This window comes from Rhinolophus ferrumequinum, chromosome 11, assembly GCF_004115265.2.
Source record: "Rhinolophus ferrumequinum isolate MPI-CBG mRhiFer1 chromosome 11, mRhiFer1_v1.p, whole genome shotgun sequence".
Lineage (NCBI taxonomy): Eukaryota > Metazoa > Chordata > Mammalia > Chiroptera > Rhinolophidae > Rhinolophus > Rhinolophus ferrumequinum.
Window position 1 is genome coordinate 34,939,606 of NC_046294.1, and position 21,537 is coordinate 34,961,142.

Consider the following 21,537-nt stretch of genomic DNA (forward strand, 5'->3'; position numbering starts at 1 on the left):
TTGAAGAAAGGAAGTGTAGCTTTAAAAAAAAAAGTTCAGGATACATAAAACAGTCCAAAAGGTTTTCTCTCTGGAGAGTCACCCTGTTGTCTGTGAATGGGGGGCTAGCCCCAAGGTGGCTCCAAATCTCCAGAAGTTCCCACACTTGGCCAAAGGGCACCTGAAACAGAAGGGGTGTGTGTGTGTGTGTGTGTGTGTGTGTGTGTGCACATGTGCGTGAATGCACGTGCTCCTCCAACCAAGGGGTTTGGGGTATGGGGCACGTATAAAGTGAAATACAATCGTCATGGCACATTCCAGAAATTCTCCTACATACACACCCTTCCCTTCCCCCTGGGCCTGACAAACACCTACTTATTCATTTTTAATAAACAGGTACATATTATTAATTCAATGAAACCATTTGTGGTAGGCCAATGTCGACATCAAATCCCTGGAAGCTCCTTATTTGGGAAAAGAGTGCTCGCAGATGTGATTAAGTTAAGGATTTTGAGATAAGAAATAGTCCTGGATTACCTGGGTGGACCCTAAATGTCATCATAATAAGTATCCTTATAAAAGAGATACATGAAATGCAATGTGACAACAGAGACAGAGATTGGAATGATGTGGCCACAAGCCCAGGAAAGCCGGGGCAGCCACCAGAAGTTGGAGAAGCAAGAAATAGGTTTTCCTCAAGAACCTGCCACATTTCAGACTTCTGGCCTCCAAAACTGTTAGAGGACAAATTTCTGTTACATTAAGCTACCAAGTTTGTGTTAACTTTTTATAGCAGCCTCTAGAAACTAATACCCCATTGCAAAGGGTTTTATTGTAAATAGTCCCACAATCCTGACATAATTATTTTTATTACTTTGTGTTGAATAACCATGTATCACTCAAAGCTTTCCTCTCATAAATTATGATATGGTAAGAGCATGCAGGACTAAACGAGCTAACTTTTTTTAAAGCACCTAGCACATACTAGATACTCGTCACCTGTGAATTCCTTTCTTTTCTCGCAGCAGAAACATTTGCCCCTTCCTTTGAGACCCCAGGGCACTTCATAAATATTTCCAATTAGCACTTGCTTTTCTCTACTTCTGTGTATTCTGTGTCAGTCACTCCCTACGGCCTACCAGTAAGCTATGAATTTCTTGCAGGCAATGATCACACCTCATTCCTTTTTTTTTTTCTTTTTATTTACTTTTTATTGAGGTTTAACTTAGATACAGCTAAATATCTATATCTTAAATGTATGTGTCAAACGTTTACATGTGGATAGCCACTACCCAACCCCAGAGGGCTCCCCTCCCCCATCCCAGTTAATACCTTCCCATAAGAGCAGCTATTATTCTGACTTCTTTTACTATAGATTAGTTTTGCCTTCTCTTGAATATAATATAAATGAAATCATATAGCATATACTCTTTTGAATATGGCCTCTCTCATACTGCATCATGTTTTTGAGATTTACCCATGCTGTTGTGTGTACAATAACACATACTTTTCTGTTGTATGAAATTTATGTATCCATTTTATTGTGAATGGATGTTAGGAAGTTTCTAGTTTGGACAACTGGTGCTGCTGGGAAGATTCTTGGACATGTCCTGTCATGGAAAAGAACACTCATTTCTGTTGGGTATTGACAGGAGCAGAACTTCTGGATCACAAGGTATATATAAGGCCAGCTTTAGAAAATACTGCTCAATAGTTTTCCAAGTAGTTGCACAGATTTTCATTTACTCCAACAATGCATGAAATTAGGAACAATGCACCAAATCCTCACCAAACTGTCAGTCATTCTGTTAGTAGCAAATTCATCTCTTTTTCAGCTTTATTGAGGTATAATTGACATATAACTTTGTAAGATATTTAAAGCGTGCATCATGCTGATTTAGTATACATACTCATATACATTGAGAAAGGACTCCTCCCACCTAGTTAATTAACATATCCATCACTTCACATATTTCTCTCTCTCTCTCTCTCAATGAAAACAAGTTCTACTTTCTTAGCAAATTTCAATTATACAATAACATAGAGTTATCAACTCTAGTCACCATGTTATACATTAGTTCCTCAGACTTTATTCATTTTATAACTAAAAGTGTGTACCCTTTTACCACTTTCTCCCTATTTCCCCCACCCCCAAGCTCCTGGCAACCACTTTTCTACTCTTCTGTTTCTAGGAGTTTCACGGTTTAATTCTTTTTAGACTCCATATTAAGTGATACTGTACAGCATTTGTCTTTCTCTGTCTGGCTTATTTCACTTTAGCTAATTTATCTTTATATCCCTCATGCACTAGGCCAAAATTGTACTATGTGACCCCGCCTTCCTTCCTGACCAGTAGTAATCAGATACAAGCATTTTGCCAAAATCCACATAAACCACAGGCCAGCTACCAACTGATACCACCATGCATGAAAAAAAAAAAAAAAAGTGAGCTGGACCAAGTAGATCCCCTCTCTTAGAAATTAAAGCAACAAAACAAAGAATAACATAGTCTTCAACAGGAGCAAATACTGAAAAGCTGGAATGGCTATGATTAATCAATATAAGCAAAAGATATGAGAAATTAAGGGAGCAGATGCTATAATAGAGAGAGAATAAAGGGTGGAGGTGGAGGAAGCCAGTTGAGATGAGGACAGAGAGAAGCACGTACCATGAGAATAGTGAACCAGAGCATAGAGCCCAAGGCCATTTCTGAGGTATTAGAGTGACCTCGGATCCAGAACCACCTTCCAGCCCCCAGCTCCATAAGGCCCTGAGGTAGGGCCTATTTATCACCATTTTCTCACGAGACAGACCCATAGCATAAACCCCTCGTCATTTTAGTTGAACTAACCTGAGTTAGCCTCTGTTTCTTGCAACCAAAAACATTCAACTGTCTTACCTGGTATGCAGTATCAGTGGTGTGCTGGTAAATGCTTAACAGCCAACTTGCAGGGAATGAAAAGCCCCGGTTTGAAGTGCTTGCCAATATCTACGGTGTAAATAGTCCTACCACGGTCAATTTCAAGCTACCAACATGACATCACTGACACAGATGGGAAGAGATGGAAAATGGCACACCATTATGCAGTATATTCACTATACAGATCCAATAAATGCAAATAACCTCAGGAACATAGAAAATAGTAAAATAATTAGTTGAGTATTTATACTCAATGTATGATTATTACCTTTGTCTTTAATACAGTTTATTCGGTTGTGACTCTATATAATTTAAATTTTTATAATGGTTGTGTTTAATAACTAGCTTACAAAATTCCTGAAAATTTAACCATCAAGCCAGCTCTGGCATACTACCAAAGTATTAGGTTGGTGCAAAAGTAATGCGCGTTTTGCAATTATTTTTAACCTGTTAAACCACAATTACTTTTGCACCAATCTAATAGATGCTCACTAAATGTTTGAATCCTTTCCTGCCTTCTGTGCAAACTACATTATAGCAGACTCTCACTGTGTAGGGTTCAGCTGCCTGGCTCCTAAGCCAGTGGCACCTCCAAATATGAGCAAAACGAATCATGTGATGAAAGTTTTCCACTCAATTTTCCACTGTAGATTTCCACTGCTGATATTCTAAACCATGGAAATAGACATGTCATGGCTATATTTACCCACACAAAAGCATTGCAGCTTTTTGGTTTGGGAGTCTGTTGGTTTCATTTTTGTTTTGTCTAACGGCAGAACACAAGCATGTCGTATGTTAAGTGGTCACAGGAACTTTTGGCTCACTGAACCGGCCATTCACAAATCCAGCAAATACCCAAGCTCATTCCACAAGCCTACCACTGTGCTGGGCGCCAGGCTCCCAGAAGTGCAGTGAGGGCCGTAGTTTTTGCCTTGAGAGGGCCTTCAGTAATAATGACACTGACAAGAGCTGACATTTATTGAGTGCTTACTCTATACAAGATCCTTTTCCGAGTACTTTATGTAGATACACCCAATTCATCCTCACAACCCTGATGGTAGTTACTGTATTGACGCCCCAATCTTACAGATAAGGAAGCTGAGGCATAGAGAGGTTAAGTAGGAGCCTAAGGTTACATATAGGAACACAAGGATCCAAGCTCAGAGGCCATGCTGCTAACCACTGGGCAACCTCACCTTAGGACAGTCACATACAAACGTTGTGGTCCAAGTAGATAAAGAAGACATGGAGAGGCTATATATAAGGACATTAGGATCAGAGAAGGAAGTGGCAAGTGTGGGCTGGATTATTCTCAAAGGATAACCTTACAGGTCGCGTTAGCCATTTGAGGGGTGAAAGGATACATTTGGAAGAAGGGCAGGATTTGGAGATAAAAAGGATGAGGTGGGCAGCTTTGGGAAAGAAGAATTCCAGACTGGGAACGAATACTATGTACCAGGGCAAGTGAGGAACTGTGGGTAGGCTCAGAGCAAGGGAGAGGATGGTGGGGCAGGAGGTGGAGGCCAGATGACAAAGGGAAGAATACAAGGCAGCGTGAGGACACTTTGAGGGTGATGGCTGTGTACCCTATCTCGATTGTGGTGATGACATCACAAATGTACACAGATATCAAGATTTACTCAAGTGTACACTTTAAGTATGTACAGTATATAGTATGTCAATTAAACCTCAACGGTACTATTTTTAAAACTGAAAAAGAAAGGCTATGTGCTGTATGATTCAACTTATATGACATTCTGGAAAAGGCAGAACAGAGGGACAAAAAAAACTCCATCAGTGATGTCATGTTGGTAGCTTGAAATTGACCGTGGTAGGAGTATTTACACCGTAGATACTGGCAAGCACTTCAAACCGGGGCTTTTCATTCCCTGCAAGTTGGCTGTTAAGCATTTACCAGCACACCACTGATACTGCATACCAGGTAAGACAGTTGCTAGGGGTGGGAATTGAGGAAAGTGTTGATGACAGATAGCATGAGGAAATTTGGGAGAGGAAGGGTGATGAAAATGTTCTATATTTTGTGTTCTATATCTTGATTGTGGTAGTGATTACATGATCATATTGTCAAAACTCATAGAACTGTTATGCCTAACAAGGGTGAATTCTACTGAATGTAAATATGTGTATCAATAAAGCTGACTTTTAAAAGAGAAAAATTATCACACACACATACACCTATATTTGTTCACAGAGGTCAGTAGATAAATCTCCCTCCTCCTACCTTAAATGCTGGAAAATGCAGTGCAGGCTTCAAAGACTACCTCCCCACCTGTGTCTGCCCTTCACTGGTTTTTAAGTCTTTTCATATCCAATGTCATTTGATCTAGTTGCCAACTCTGGGAGGAAGGGAGAGGGAAGGATCATGCACTGATTGGTGAACGAGGAAACCGAGCACAGGGAGGTTTAAAGACTCTCATTGAACATTACACAATTCAGAAGTGACTTCTAGTCTGCAGCTCTTCCCATATGTGCCCCCCTCCAACTCTGTGGGGTCCTTCCTGATCAGCGGTTCATGGTTTTGTGTGTCCAGAGGGAAGGAATCCAAATCAAGATGCCCATCTGAAGGAGGCTCCTCAGGGCCTGCCCACTGCCTTCAACATCATGGTGGAACCAGTGGTATGTCATGCTGCCAGCATGGGGGTACATCACACAGGATGTGATGACTTGTCAGAGATGTGGGGGAAATGGGGGGCAAATGGGTGAAGGGAGTCAAAAGGTACAGACTTCCAGCTGTAAAATAGGTAGATTATGGAGATTTAATGTACAGCATGGTGACTCTAGTTAATAACACGGTATTAAGAGAGTGGACATTAAACATTCTCATCACAAGGAAAAAAATGTGTAACTATGTATGATTTCAGATGTTAATTAGACTTACTCTGGTGATCATTTTGCAATATGTACAAATATCAAATCATTATGTTGTACACCTGAAACTAATATAATGTTATTTGTCAATTATATCACAATAAAAAAAATTTTTTAAAGGATGTAATGAAAGGGACACTTCACCTCAGTGGTCTTCCTCCCCAAAACCTATAACCCTAGTCAAAGAGTGAGAAAGACATCAGACAAACCCAAATTGAGGGACAGTCTAATAAATACCTTACCACCACTCCTCAAAACCATCAAGGTCATCAAAAACAAGGATAGGCTGAGAAATTGTCACAGACCAGAGGAAACTAAAGATACGAAATGGCTAAATGTAATGTGGCATCCTGGATGGGATTCTGGAACAGAAAAAAACAAACATTAGTGGACAAACTAATGAAATCTAAATGCAAACCAGAGTTAACATTAGTAAGGTACCAATGTTGGCCTTAGTTGTGATGAACGTACCACGGTGACATAAGGTGTTAACGACCGGAAAAACTAGGAGAGGAGTATATGAGAATTCTTTGTACTGTTCTTTGCAACTTTTCTGTAAATTGAAATTATTCCAATAAAAAGTTTACTTAAAACAAAAAAGTCACTGCTTTTATTCTTCCTGTGGAATCGCCTCCCAAGAAGCAGAGTATATTTTATTTTTTAGCCAAGAATCAATTTCCAAACCAAGGACCAGAACTTCTCTGCTTTGCCTCATAAAACCCTACACAAGGCAGCCTGGTGGGGGTGGTCATCCAACTCTTCCCCCCACCACAGCCCCTCTGCCTTTCCCCCACCAGCAGCACCACCTGACTGCATTGAACTCAATAAAGGTATCCTGGTCACATTTGGATCCGGACAGTCAAGGGTCAGAGGGCAATGGTGGCCTCCTCTGCTGCTCTCCTGAAGCCCTACTGGTCAGACCTGGGCAGGACCACTGAGGCAGGAGTGTCCCATCTGAAGCCAGGGGATTTCCAGTGCTCCCTGTGAACAGGAAGTGTGTGTGTGTGTGTGTGTGTGTGTGTGTGTGTGTGTGTGTTTGTGAGAGAGACAGACAGACAGAGAGACTCGCCCAGAATCTCCACAGGGTGTCAGGATAAATACGAGACTCTTAGCATCCTTCCTTCAGAGCAATGTTGACACCTTCACTCACCAAATCAATGTGCCCTTCTCAGCTGACTTCTTTTGGGAAAGTGAAGTTTGCGTGTGCTTTCAGACAGGGTCCAGTCAGGAAACAGAAACCACATCAGTAATTTTAAAAGAGAAAATTTACTGTAAAGAATTGTTCACATTGGGGGGTTATCACTTTGTGAGGGGTGTAAATGTCTGACTATTACACTGCTCTGTACACCTGAAACTAATAACAAATAAATAAGAAGGAAAGAATTGTTCACATCTTACTGTGGTAACCACTGAGCTATATATACATCAAATGATTATGTTGTGCACTTTCTGTTACATGTCAATAATGCCGACACATAATGGTATAGGTAGATTATATCTCAATAAAACTGGGGGTGGCGGGGGGCAGAACGGTTCACCAGGGATTAGAGAACTGAGAAAGCAAAAAGGGAATGCTGAAGCTTCACTGAGGTGACTGCAGGAAGCAGCTATGGTCACTGCCATGTCTGGAGGAACAAAGGGAAGAGTGTGGGGCTGCTGGGACCAGGAAGCATGAAGGATGTCCCCACGGAGAGAGGGCACCCAGCCCTCTGAGGAACGCATACCAAGTGGCCGGGGCTGTCGTCCTCAAGGAGGGTCAGTGAGACTGGTTTTGAGAGTGTGAGGGGGAAAAAATGAAAACCAGAGTCAGCTGCTCTATTAAAAAACAACTGCCACTACCAAAGTAAGTTGCGGTGATGCTGGCAGGACCGGGAAGCAAACAGGAAGAAGCACATCTCTTCCCTCTTCCTTCCTTCCAGTCGCCATCTAGCTCCCCCTACTGGCAGAGCCTAATATCCAGCTGGCAAAGGAGATAGGTGTTTGCAAAGTCCCTGCCCCACCAGCACAAAGCAGAGCATAAAAAGTAGGCATGAATTTGAGACACAATATCATAATAACCAGAAAGCTAATAGAAACGGAAAGAAGAGGTCTAAATTTACAATTTATCGAATGACTATTCCATAGACAAACTGTGTGTGAATGAATACACGTGTGTGTGATACGTGTCTGTCTCTGAATAGGAAAGCATCGTGGTTCACGGTAGCACCCCATTTCTAATCATAGTATCTAACATGTACGAAGAGGTTGACAGGTATGAGGCAAGTGCCAAACTCTTCATATCAATGGTCTAATTCAGCACTCACAAGGACCCAAAGAGGTAAATAACAGAAGAATTTTAATTTTATAGATGTGGAGATTAAAGCTTAGAGAGGTTGAATATCTTGCTTCTGATACTCACAGAATTAGTAGATCCAAGACCAGACGCCATGAAGCTCACGCATGGTCACTGCATCAGCCTTATCTACTGGGCAGTTATTTAAGTAGCTGCTGGGTAGCTATTCATAGCTCTGAAGTCTTCCACCTTCCCGTCTCCCTTACCATTAAGGTTGTCAGGACCTCTTCCAGCGAGAGGGCTAACAGATTCCTTGGCGCTCTCCACACGGATGCACCATACAGCTCCAACTCCATGGTATATAAAATCACAGCACTAAAACTTACACGGCACTGAAGTGTACATACACAACCACAGGACCAAAGGAAAGCAGAGAAGGGTGCTCACATACCAGTAATATGAAGACAATAAAATTATGATGTAAAAATAAATGTATTCACATGGAGAGATGATAATGGCTATCATTTAATGAGAGGTTCCCATGTGCTGGGCTTTTTTGTATTAACATATTTAAGCTCCACAACAACCCGATGTAGTAGATCCCATCACTATTATGCCCGTTTTACAGATGGGGAAATTGAGGAACCAGAGAGGTTATATAATTTGCCCAAGGTCATATAGCTAGTAATTGATAGCATCAGGATTTGAAACAACACAGTCAGGCTTCAGAGCCCGTGATGTTGACACCACACTATTCTGACTCCAGTGGAGTGTAAAAGTTTCCATGACAGCCTATTCTGTGGAAAAGAAAGCAGGTTACAGAACAATGTGAATAATATTTTTCCATGTTTGTGATTATATATACAATTTTTACTATATACTTTTATTAATATGTATTTATATGTCATATGTTATTAGTATCATACAATAATTTTATTAATATATATTAGTATATATCATATGTAATAATTTTTATTAATATATAATTACATGTAATTTTATATATATATATATGTATATATATATAAATTTTTAGTCCATAAGGGAAAGTCTGGAAGGGTTTATAATAAAATATTAACAATGGTTATCTCAAAGTAGTGGTTTGATTTTTTTTTTACTTTCTCATTTTTAAATAACTACATTTTATTGTTTTTTCTGCAATAAACATGTTTTTTTATAATAATATTTTTGAAGATTTATTTTTTTAAAAATGAGTGTCATTTGAAGGAAAATGATCTGGCAATTTGAACAGCCTCCTAATATTTTGCGTGGATAAGAAAAGGAAACTTGTGTTCCCCAAAGACATGTATAATAGAAAAGAGATTCGCAAGCATCTACTTCATCTTGGCAAGGTTAATAAAACACTCCCTGACAATCATCCTCATACCAGAATGAAGCCCGGGAAGCAAACCCCATGCATTGTTTTAAGCATGCTCCCTTCTCCACTGCACGATAAGGAGGGTTTGCAAATGTCCTGAACATGAGCGCGATGATACCACTTTGAAACTCATGCCGCCTCGATTCTAATCAAGACGACTGGGTCCTGCCAAACACCCGACATCTGTGCGCTGGGTAGCACTGCTGTGGTAGCTGTGATGTTATCCCTTTGCATCAAGACTATTCTCTCCAATTTCCCCAAGCCATGTGTTGCCTTGGAAACATCATGATTCTTAGAGAGATCTAAGCAAAGGGAAATAATAAAAATAATAAAATCTTACAGTTGAAGTCTGTCTTTCATGCCACCAAGGTGCGCTGCTAAGCCCTTCTTCTAGATAAAAAGACAGACAGGCGGAGGGGCTCCTACCATGTGTCATCCTGATAATTACCAATTAGGCGAAACACATTGATCTCTGTTCTCCAGATAATTCAGGTCAAAGTCGTTTTCCACCTGAATTAAGAGGATTGCCAGGGCCAACAATTTCATGAACAGGAAGATTTAGTCCCATTATCTAAAGACACTGGCATGAAAGGGGTCTCTGATCTGGGAAGCAACAAAGCCTCTTGCCATCACCGCATCAAGTCACGTGAAAAAAAGGTGTGACGTAATGCAGGGGGTCTTCCCTTCAGAGCAGTAGTCAGCACACTTTTCTCTAAAGGGTCAGATAGTAAAAACACACTTTTCTCTAAAGGGTCAGATAGTAAAAACGTTCAGCTTTGCAGGCCACATAGTCTTTGTCTCAGCTACTCTGCTCTTGTAGGGTTAAAGCAGCCATAGGTAATATGGAAAGGAATGAGCATGGCGTGTTCCAATAAAACTTTATTTATAAAAACAGGTGGTGGATAGATTAGACCCATGGGCCATAGTTTGCGGACCCTTACTCTTAAGTATAAACTGAGAATCTTCAAGGTGTGTCTGCAATAGTCAAGGATTACCCTCAACTATAAAGTTGGCAAAGTTGTTCTCATTCATTGATTCAGTAAATGTGTACTGGCATACCTCGTTTTATTGCGCATGACTGCTGTTGCACAAACTGAAGGCAAGACCCTGCACCAGCAAAAAGATTATGCCTCACGTTATTGCGATACTGCTTTATTACCATGGTCTGGAACCAAACACGCAGTGTCTCTGCAAGATGCCTATATTGCATTCCTTTAGTGAGCCAGGCTCTGGCTGAAGCTCTGTGAATCGGAAGTAGAAAAGCAAATCAAGTCCCTAGAGTTTACATGTGACAGAGGAGGACATACGAAACAAGTAAACAAACAACAAGAAACTTTCGGGTAACGATGGGTGATATAAAATGATAAATGAAGGTAAGGGGTTACTTGGTAGAGAGGGGAGACCCCGTTGGGCAACGTGTTCAGGGAAGATCTCCCAAGGGAGGTGCTTTCGAGCTCACATCAGAGTGAAGAGAAGGGGCTCAAATGCAAAGACCCATCAAAGAGCAGGCTCTCTGGAAGCAAGAACACAGATGCAAAGAACCCTGTGGCCAGAACAGGCTTGATGGTTTTGAGGAATGGAAAGGTCTGCCTGGCGAGAACATAATAAATGAGGAGGGTACGGCTTGACATGAGGCTGCAGAGGTGGTCAAGGTTCTCGGCAGGCAGGGCATTCCCTTGACCTGGCCTCACCGTGGTCCAGCAGTCCTGGACCACTGACCCTATAACCGCCATGGACTCCCCTAAGTTCTAGACCTTCCTCAGTTTCCCCCGCTTCCATCAACTGTGGCTAGTCCCGGAGGTGTTCTAAAAACGTTAAGATGGAACAGGCTCCCCTACCTAGGAAAACGCAGCTCTTTTCACTGGAGCCACTGGAAGACAGACGAAAGTAAAATAAATGAATGCAGTAGTAAGATTTTAGGCACCTGATCAAATGGCTTCTTAACATTCCCCTTTCTTGAAGTCAATGTTTAAACCGAGAAGAATAAGGAAACAACTGACTGAGTGCTTCAGGGCCATGTTCACAAGTGGAAAAAAAACGGAAAGAGAAACTACGTTACTCCGTTAGCCCCGTGAAAGACAATAATCTTCAAACTACAAAGCATAGGATATACATGTTTAGGAAGACACTGAAACACAAGGTAAAGACAACTAACAAGACGGTCTTAAGCTATTTTAAATGAGATGGATGGGCCAGGCCCACAGCAACGAACCCAGGGTGGGGAGGCATCTCCAGTACCAGTGATACAATGTACTGGGACCTGTGAGACCAGGAGAGGAGCCAAAGAAAGGCAATGTTCTTCTTTTCAGAAAAGGTAACCAGGCATATTTCAGAAGCCACAGCCCATGAAATGAATACCAGTCCCTAGAAAAATCCTATAAGAGATAAATAATGTTAAATAATAAAAAATGTTAAATAATAACATTTCATGAGCAAGAGGGACGTGGTGAGCACTGTGGCCAGCATGGGTTGCTAGGAACCACTTCCACAGGCTCACCGTCATTTTTCTTTGATATGATGTTTATATTCAACGAATGTTTATTATACAAGTAAGTTTTCATGCCGGGCCGATGGCAATGAACAAGGCAGACAGTGTCTGTCTCCATCAGCAGAAGAATATGCCACTGGGCTTTCTACTTGACCCCATCGTGTTCAACATTCTTATCAGTGAGTTGGATGGAGACATGGAAGGCATGACCACGAAACTACGCAGCACACAATGCAGTCCAAAATGGGTAGAAGCTAACGAAAATAAGTTGAATCTGAATAAATGTTCCATCTTGCACAAATTAACTAAAAGTACAGGATGTAGACTTTCAGTTTAAAATAGTCAATCGTGGGGTGACCGGTTAGCTCAGTTGGTTAGAGCATGGTGCTAATAACACCAAGGTTGCCAGTTCGATCCCCGCATGGGCCACTGTGAGCGGTACCCCCCACTTAGGAAAAAGAAAAAAGAAAAAAAGTCAATTGATCATAGAGATTTATCTCCTTCCCATCCCAGGCAAAGAGAACAGGAAAGGGGACAACAGCAGATGAGAGATTTCAGTACATTTTTGGAAGAGAAAATGTTATTGGAAGAGTGATGAATGCTGTAGCAGGTCAGAGAAAGGCATGAAATAAAATGTTTGCAGAGGAGGCTAAGGCAGAAAGATGGCCAGTTTGCCCTATAGAGCCTTGGAGAAGCTCAATACTTGATCCAAACAGCCATGGAGAAGGGCAAGGGCAGTGCAGAGCTGCAGACCATCTGTATCTGAACGCTGGAACCCTTAGTCCTTCTGTCCCACCAGGTATGCAGAACACCAGCAGATGGACATGCACACCACCTTCCCGTATCACCACCCTTCCCCAAGGAGGAGATAAGGAAATTCTTCTTTGGAAAATCTGAATAGTCCCAAAGAAAAGACTGTCACATACTGATACTGGGATTTCCCCCGGTGCCAGCCTCCCATCCAGTCCAGTCACCTACAAGTGAAGTCTTCCCTTGACAACCCCCATATGCATACGCAGACACAGAGCTATCCATCAGCTTTTTAATGTCTTATTATTAGATAGAAATGGATAACCAAGATATGTGAGAAGAATCATCAATGTAAAGAGAGGCTAAACTCAATCAGCAGGAAAAAGGAAACTTACGGAAACAGATATTGCAACTGACGGTCCTTATGACTTTAATTAAATTTAGCTTTAATCCCTAGCTCTAGAAATCATCCCTCTCTCTCTCTCTCTCTCTCTCTCTCTCTCTCTCTCTCTCTCTAAATTTAGCGTTAATCCCTAGCTCTAAAAATCATCTCTCTCTCTCCATATATATATACACATACATATATACATATATGTATACATACATATATGTACATACGTGTGTGTATATATATGTATATATATATGTATGTATGTATCTCAGAGACCTAGCCTTTCCCCCAGATAATCAGCAACCCCGAGGCAGCAGAAGACAGTAGCTGTGACCTGACTAATGGTCACAGTCCTGACCTCTGGTAGGATAAAGATAACATCTTGACCTAAGTTATGTTTCAGCTCCGGAGCCCTAAGATGGCACGATCCCTGGCTTATTCCCATGAAACCACACAGAGAGACACCAGAACAGACCTCCGAACTGTCCTCAAGACCTGAAGAAATGATTTATTACCCTTACCTCACCCTCCACCAATGAGCCCCCAGCTGGACCCCAAATCCCTAACCCACAGTGTCCTGTGATTTCGCCCTATATAATCTGTAACCTACACGCCATCGTGGAGTTCAGGCTTTTGAGCATTAGTTTCCCACTCTCCTGGATGGCACCATTCATCATAAAATAGCCAATATTTCTCCACTGCAATTCTCAGTGTTTAGTGTTTAACAAACTTTCTGTTCAATAACAACATAATGCAGGTAGCAAATATTTAGCAAAAAAAAAAAAGTACATCTAGTTAGTTTCCTCAAAAAAACTGATAATTGCATACAAAAAAAATGACTATTATGAAAAAGAAATAATCAGAGCTTTTGAAATTAAAAAGTATAGTATATACAAATGATAAATGATAGGCTACATAAATAAATGACACAGTTGTAAGATCAAGTTGAAAAGTTTTACAAGAAGTGAAAAAAAAGAAAAAGGGACTGAAAACATAGGGACAAAATAAAAGATTCAACCTATGAAGCAGGAGGCCCAATATCCACCTAACAAGAATTCCAGAAAAAGACAACAGAGAAAAAAGAGAAGGAAGAAATTCGTATGAATGAATCAATAAGTCTCTAGATTGAAGGAACCATTGTGGACCCAGCACATTGAATGACAAGAGACCCTCCCTAAGACTTCTCCTAGTGAAATTCCAAACCATAGAGATAAAGAGAAAACCCTACAAGCTTCAGGGAGAAAGTTTCAGGCTACTTACAAAATACCAAGATCAGACTGAGAAAGGACTTCTTAAGAACCCAGTATTCTAGACCAGTGCTTCTCAAAGTATGTGGGGAAGAACTTTACTTGGTTTTCAATCTATTACGGACTGCTACTTCTATCAAATAGAGTACAAAAGAATTACTAGGAAAAATAAAATTCAAAAAAGCCATACAAAGTAAAAGCTTCCCCCCGATTTTATTATCAGCTTCAATAGACATAAAACGACATAGTCAACTTGGTATAAAAGTTGGGAAACGCTTACTCTCGGTTTCCTCACAGATAAATGACAAATAGTTTCCATGTTGACACTGGTCCATGGACCACACTTTGAGTAGCAATGTGGTAGCAAAAACGCCTTCGGGATTCTAGTTCTCAGCCTAGAACTGAGAACTATCTATCAGAATATGAGAGCAGAATAAAGGAATACTGAGACTTGCAAACATGGAGATCACTGATCTCCGTGAATCCTTTCCTAGGAAGCTACTAGGAGGTATTCAAGCAAAATGAAGGAATAAATCTAGAAAATGTAAGACAAATCCAGGCAAGGGGAAGTAAAATGGAGTCCTCCATCCTCTCCATTCCAACCTGGACCCCTCGTGTGAGATTTGCCCCCTGCACAGCCACTCTGTTCCCTCCCTTTCAACAAGCCACTGCTGCAGCCCTCCAAGCCCACAGGTGTGAACGTGTGATGTGGCTGTACATGTGCGTGCATCAGAGAGAAACCATGACGACCAGGCAAGGCAGGTGCCAGAGAAAGGAAGGCCTTGACTTCACCTGCCACTTTGCTGGGCTTTCTTATCTGCGTGAGCCTACCCAGTGACTCCAATGGTCGCCATCCCTCCCGCTAAAATCCAGGTTCAAATCTCGAGATTGTTCCTCTTTGAGATTGTGGGAGGGAAAAGTGACTGGAGGTTCCCAGCTTGGTGTCATGCTCTCTGCCGATGTCTGCTGAGGCTCACTTCACTCTTTTCTTTCCACGTTGGTGGTCCTGGAGAACAATACAAAATCTAAAATATTTGCATTCCGTTTGAGTTAACACCACATTTTCTGTAATTATCCCCGCTGCTAAAATCATTTTCTTGTGTGCTTTTAGAGCAAAGAGGGAGGGCTGGGGGTGGGGGGGGCCAAATTAATTCATTGGCAACAAAAATCTAATTAATCAAAAACTGTTCTTAGCCATCCAGAGCCTGTTCAGCTCATGAAAACAGCAGCCAAAGGGTGCAGGAACATTTAGCTTGGTAGTCAGAAGGAAAAAAAAATCAGATGCTTCTTTAGGCAGCAGTTTCTATGAATGTGCAAGTGGGAAGCCGGGTAGCATACGAATATGAGCAGGGGCTTTGGAGTCAGTCAGAGCTGGGCTTGAATCCCAGCTCTGCCATTTCCTGCTGCGTAACCTCGAGCAGGTTCTTCCGTCTCTTTGGTCTTCAGTTTTCTCATCTGTAAAATGAGGATATTCATACTCTCTCATGAGATCAGCAGGGAGCTTCAGATGATGTCCATAAAACCTTTACAGAATTTGTCACCTTGAAAACACAAAGTATTGATGACGATTTATTAACATTCCCCCAAGTACTGCTGCTGTTACATAAATTATATAAATTATACGCTTTTGGGAGACAGTTTTTTCAGCTTTTTCAAAGCTGTTTTTAAATAACTGCTTTAACTAAATGTATTATATTTTCCAGGAACACATACTAAAGAAATAATAGGAGATGTATGAAGACATTTAGCTGTAGGTGTGTTCATCATGCCGTTGATTCTAATAGAAAAGAGAAAACTATTGAAATGTCCTAAAACAAGAATTGGTAAAATAAATGATGATACACCCATAAAATGCATACTCTGTGGAGTGGATGTCAAACCGTAGTTCATTGATGAGAGCATGGAGGTGGGAGTGTAGGAAGCCAGTTACCAGTTTGTAAAGTGTAAACCATATTTATTTTGTTCTGAATAGTTTCTACCTGTGTCTATACATATGTACAGAGAAAATTTTCTGGAAGTATGGTTAAGGTGGGTTTTTTTAAAAAATATGTGTTTTCTTTTGACCACCTATATTTAAAATTTTCTTCATAATGAGCATACTCTTTGTGATTTAAAACTGTTGAAATTTTATTTTACTTCCTATAAAGAGAACCATAGATTTCCTAACTCTTCTCAACCTCATAGCTCTCTGGATGTGACCCTTGAATGATTTAAAGCCAGCCCAGAGGCTCTGTAAACACAGAGGATGTAGCATTCCGGGTCCCAGTTGTCAGCCTGGTTCCCTGCTAATTTCTGCAGAAGCCACCAGGGCTGTGCCTCCCCGGTTAATAGGCAATAGCTCCTATGAAAGAAAAAATCCCGCTGCTGTTAACTGGGGTCACCAGTGATGGAGTGTGGGGGTTGTTTGCTGAACCCTATCTGCTTGTTTTTGTCTTCTTCGGGGAGGACGAACAGGGGACTGTTTGCCTGCCCTTTACCGTCCCTTTACTCCTCCTCTGGGGAGGCTGTCAGCTCCCTGTGGGCTTTAAGGCAGGATCGGGCTGCTAGCCTGCCTGCTCCCTCTCCCCAGCCCTCAGAGGCTACCTGCTCACACAAACCCAGTGCTGCTGGAGGGCTGCAGCGCCCTGCTTCCCTCAAATCCTCCTCAGGCAGTGCCCTACGTTCTGCTCAGGAACCAGCCATCCCTTTTCCTGCCCCCATACCTCCCTACACACACAAAAAGAAACCACCCATTCCCTCCTGGGAGGGAAAGGCAGATCTGATGTCCATCACTTATAGCCACTATCGCATGACTTATTGCTATCTTCCACAGCAGTGTGCAGATAGAAGCTCTGACTCCAAAGAGTAACCTTAGACATTTATGCAACCGTTTTATAGTTTGCAAAACCCTCTCCTCTCCAGGGTCTCCTTCAACCTTTACAACAGCCCTTGGTGGGGAAGAAGGTGGTGCTCTCTCCCCATTTTACAGATAAGGAAAGTGAAGTGAGGCTGAGAAGGGAAGTGCAGGTCTTAACCCAGGTCTCTTAATACTCAGTGCCAGCCCCTTACCACTGAGCTAGGTAGGCTACCAGGTCAAAGTTCCTTCCACAGCAGCTCTCACTAGCAGCTCACTGTCCCGTAAGATAGAAACAAAGTTGTGATTTTTCACAGAATTTGGGATCGGTTTGGGGAGTACTAAGCTATAAATAAAACCTGAATTGCACAAAAAGAAAAGGAAGGAAAGGAAAGGAAAGCAAGGCAAGCAAAAAGCAGACAATGGGCAAAGCTCGCTACTCAGGTCTTACCCATAATATTCCTTTATGATTCAAGCCCTAATCCCATGACAAGCCTCAGGACTATGGTTTCAGGGTCGCGTTACCTCCATGCACAGTCCACAGAAAGTCCAAGGCTTAGCACGTGCTCAACACCCAGGGGCTGAGCACGGCTGAGCAAAGCAAAAGGTGGTGTCGTCCTAAGAGCTGAAGTTTCTGATGGAAGTTTGAAGACATACATGCCTGTGGGGCTTTCAAGAGTTTTTCCTCCAGGGACTCTTGTAAGACATGAAATAGGTGTTATAATGAAATACCATCCTGTGGACGCTCCAAATCGAAGAAATAAACCCGGAAGCAAAACAACCATGAAATGGAACATTTCAGCTGCAGAGGTAAAAAGAAAGCAGTAAATAGGAACGGTGGAAGAATGGTAACAAAACCCCCAAAACTGCTTGACGTGGATATTCTGTGTTTATTCCTTTAATCCAACAAACGCTATGTGTGTCTCCATGGGCTGAGTCTGTGAGTGTTACAAAGATTAGGATCAGATTGGCCCGTGTGGACTCACCGTCTCTTGGATGTTGTTTCAGTTTCCTTCATGCGACAGATTGTATTTTCCAAAAGCAGCTAGACGCGGTAATAGTTCGTTTTGCTCATACATTTCCTTTTGCAACCCTGCTAATCCTTCATCAAAAAGTGAAGCCTATTTTTCCTTCCTCAGGGAAGGAGCGGCCTTTACGATGATGGTGACGGTAGGGATACAGCAACCTGACACTGCCCATCTGCCAAGGCCGGGTCATAACAGCCCAGGTGACTTCTGCCTGCTTCTCGCTCTCTTTTCTGGACCCTCACTCGTGGGCTGGGGGAGGCCGTGTCGCCATGCTGTGAGGAAGCCCCAGCTGGTCCCCGCAGAGAGGGTTCACGGCGAGGCCCATGGGGAGAGGAGCTGAGCCCCAGCCTCGAGCCAGCCTCAGTCAGCAGACGTGCGAGTGAAGACGCCTCCGCTCCGATGAGTGCAGCCTTCAGGGTTTGAGCCTTTCAACTGAGGCTCCAGACCCGGTGGAGCAGAAACGAGCCTTCCTTGTGGTGGACTCTCTGAATTTATACGTAAGCCCAAAATATGACTGTCTTATGCCACTACATTTTGGAGAAATTTGTTACTCAGTTATAGTGACTGCGACATCTTGGGTTTTTAGAGCCAAGCTGCCCTGTTTTTAAACTCCAGCCCTGCAATTTCCCAGAGGAGGGATGCTGGTAGAGTTACTTACTGTGGCTGAGCCTCGCTTTTCCTCTCTGTAAAATGGGAATAACATCTATCTCACATCGATGCTTTGAGGAACAAATACTACGGCTAGCCCAGTACTGTGGGAACAGAGGGAAATTGCTGTAAGCATAGGGGTCATCCACAGGGTTAGAGCCATTAGACAAGCATCCTGAAAGAGGTGAGATAAGCACAGCCTTGAACAGTCTGGACAGAAGGGAAGGAGAGTCAGGGCTTCCAGATGCGATCGCCTTCACAGGGCGATCTCTGGAGGCACCCCTTCCGCAGGCCAGGCCTGCATGGGCCTGCCTGGCTCCCTGTCCCCATAGACCTCCAGTCCCCTGGTCCACGGGATACTCGACAGTCACCTGGAGCTTCTATTTTGCCCTGGAAACAATCCTGCCCACACCAGGGGAAGAGCAATTTAGACACCCCAATTTAGATGCCCCACTTCCTGTCCACTCTGTCCAACCTCCCGGTAGACAGCCAGTCAAGGCAGCTGCTGAGAATTCAGAAAAATTCCTGGCAACTACTGAGGGCCTCCCCACATCTCTGACCTCCCCCCACTCACTTCTGACCTGAGCTTTGTCCCACTTTCATCCCTGTGCCCGCTCTTTGCATTTGTAGAAGGAGCGAGGTTTCCCCAGCTTGAATTGAAACACTCTCTGAGCACTGTCTCCTTCCCATCTTCTGGGTCTTTCTATCTGACCCCCACCTCAACACCATCCTAACCACAATGATAAGAAGTACCTACCATTTATTGACCTTGCATGCCTGGCACGTCCTCCCATTATCTCATGTAAACCTCCGACAATCCTGGGCGGTTGGTATCACTGGTACCAACCATTTAAGATGAGAAAATACGTGCCACTCAGAGAAATTAAATCATTAGCGCACGGACACCAACAAGCTAGGGGTGAAAGCACTAGGATCCCTAAACTCTGCCTATTCTAGATGAGCTCCCGATACCGTGTTACCTTACATGGCCTGTGTGGCGTGCACACATCCACCCTGCAGCCTGCAGTTGCACCAGGTCGTGCTCCACTGACCCCTCCCTCCTCCTGCCCTGGAGTCCTGAGGCCCCACAGGTAGCTCTCTGGATACAGACCTCTCCATGTCTGCTCGTCTCAGCTCCCTACGCAGAAGCCAGGATACCCGCATTCCCAACCGCCAGGTTACCTGGGACGATGCCGTCCTTGCAGTGGATCAGCGACAGGGAGTGGGAAGAAGATGGGCTGGGATGAGGGGACTCACAGTATCTGAAGAACGTAGAGGCAGCGCCTGGGGGTGGCTTCCCCAGTCCTGGCCTTTCCTGAGATAACACTCCGTGGTCTGTTGGTCAGTCAGACGTAGCGATAAGGCTCTGGCCCAGAATCTCTCAGGACCATGTTTCCTGGGGTGGATGAAAGTGTGCCCAGACAATCCTTTCCATTTACTGCTACCAATTATCAAAGCAATCGTCAAGCTGTTTGCTGAAAACTGCCCCCCTCAGTTCAACTAAGCTGGAACAAATGGGTCAACTAGAAAGTCAACGTGGTAGGTGCTCAATAAATATTTGCAGAAGGAAGGGACAGATAAAAGAAGTCCTGGGAAGAAAAACATGGCAGACTAGATGATAGATTTGGCATGGAAGGCGGAGGAAAAAGCAAGTCCAGGACATCCCTGAGTGTAGAGCCTGGGACACTGAAAGGCAAAGGAGGCTGTGACCCATCAGGCAACGGAGGAGAGGGGATGCTGACCGGAAGGGCCTGGTAACAGGGCGAGTGCTCAGTGGACAGCTGCTGTAGGACAGGAAGGAAGCCACGCTGAGCTCGCGAGACGGAAAGAATCGTCAGAGGAAAATGTCCAGTGGATAGCTGGCTAGACAGGAGCCATCCTCCTGGGAGTCGCCTGCAGACGTGATAATTGAGGCTGGTGGAAGAGGGAGTGGGGAAGGAGTCACTGGGGAAGGGGTGGAGTGCCCAGGAGCTGGGTTTGTTTGGCCGGGAGGTGCACAGGAGGCCTTGCCATGTGAGTGAGGGGTCTGGTATGGTGCTCTCGGGGGAAATCAAGTGACCCCAGGGTTGCAGAATCTCTAACTGAAGCTACGGGGACACCAAGGCTACAGGAGCAAGAAGAGACGATGGAGAGAGACCCAGAGGGTAGAGGAAGAGGAGTTTGAAAAGAAGTCAAATTGTAAAGGCAAAAAAGCAGTATCACAACAGATGAAGTGGGGAGTCGTGAATTTCCCATCACTGGGGGTGTTTGACCCAAAGGCTGGATGCCCCATGGAAGGGACGGACATACAGAGCACACTGAAGCTTCACCTAAGGCACTGGACCAAAGGACCTTTCAGCTCGGTGCCACCAGTTCTCACCAGCCACCCTGACTCTCTTCACATGCCGCCCCTCAGTAGTGCGCAACACTGCCTGATGCCCAGCTGGTGTTTTCCTTCTTCACTTGTTAGTTTATTATAAGTGCCTCCCCATATTATTATCACTCACAAATTGTCCCAAAACTTAGGAGCTTAAAAACATTTATTATCTCACGGTTTCTGCGGGTCAGGAATCCAGGGGCAGCTAGCTGGGTCCTCTTGCTTTGAGTCTCACAGGCTGCAGTCCCCTCCAGGCGCAGCTGGGAGGATCGGCTTCCTGGCTCACTCAGGGGTTGTTGGCAGGATTCAGTTCCTCGCAGCTGAGACCGAGACCTCAGTTTCTTGGTAACTGTTAGAC

General features: G+C 43.5%; 1 long non-coding RNA gene across 1 annotated transcript; it reads right to left on the reverse strand.

Annotated features, from left to right (window-relative positions):
• Window positions 1-14,527: 14,527 nt before the first annotated feature.
• On the reverse strand, window positions 14,528-19,836 carry LOC117031130 (uncharacterized). Its single transcript, XR_004424476.1, has 3 exons — window positions 19,581-19,836; window positions 17,599-18,927; window positions 14,528-15,855 (listed from the first exon to the last, which is right to left on the reverse strand). It is a non-coding gene; the product is annotated as an uncharacterized LOC117031130 (long non-coding RNA).
• Window positions 19,837-21,537: the final 1,701 nt, after the last annotated feature.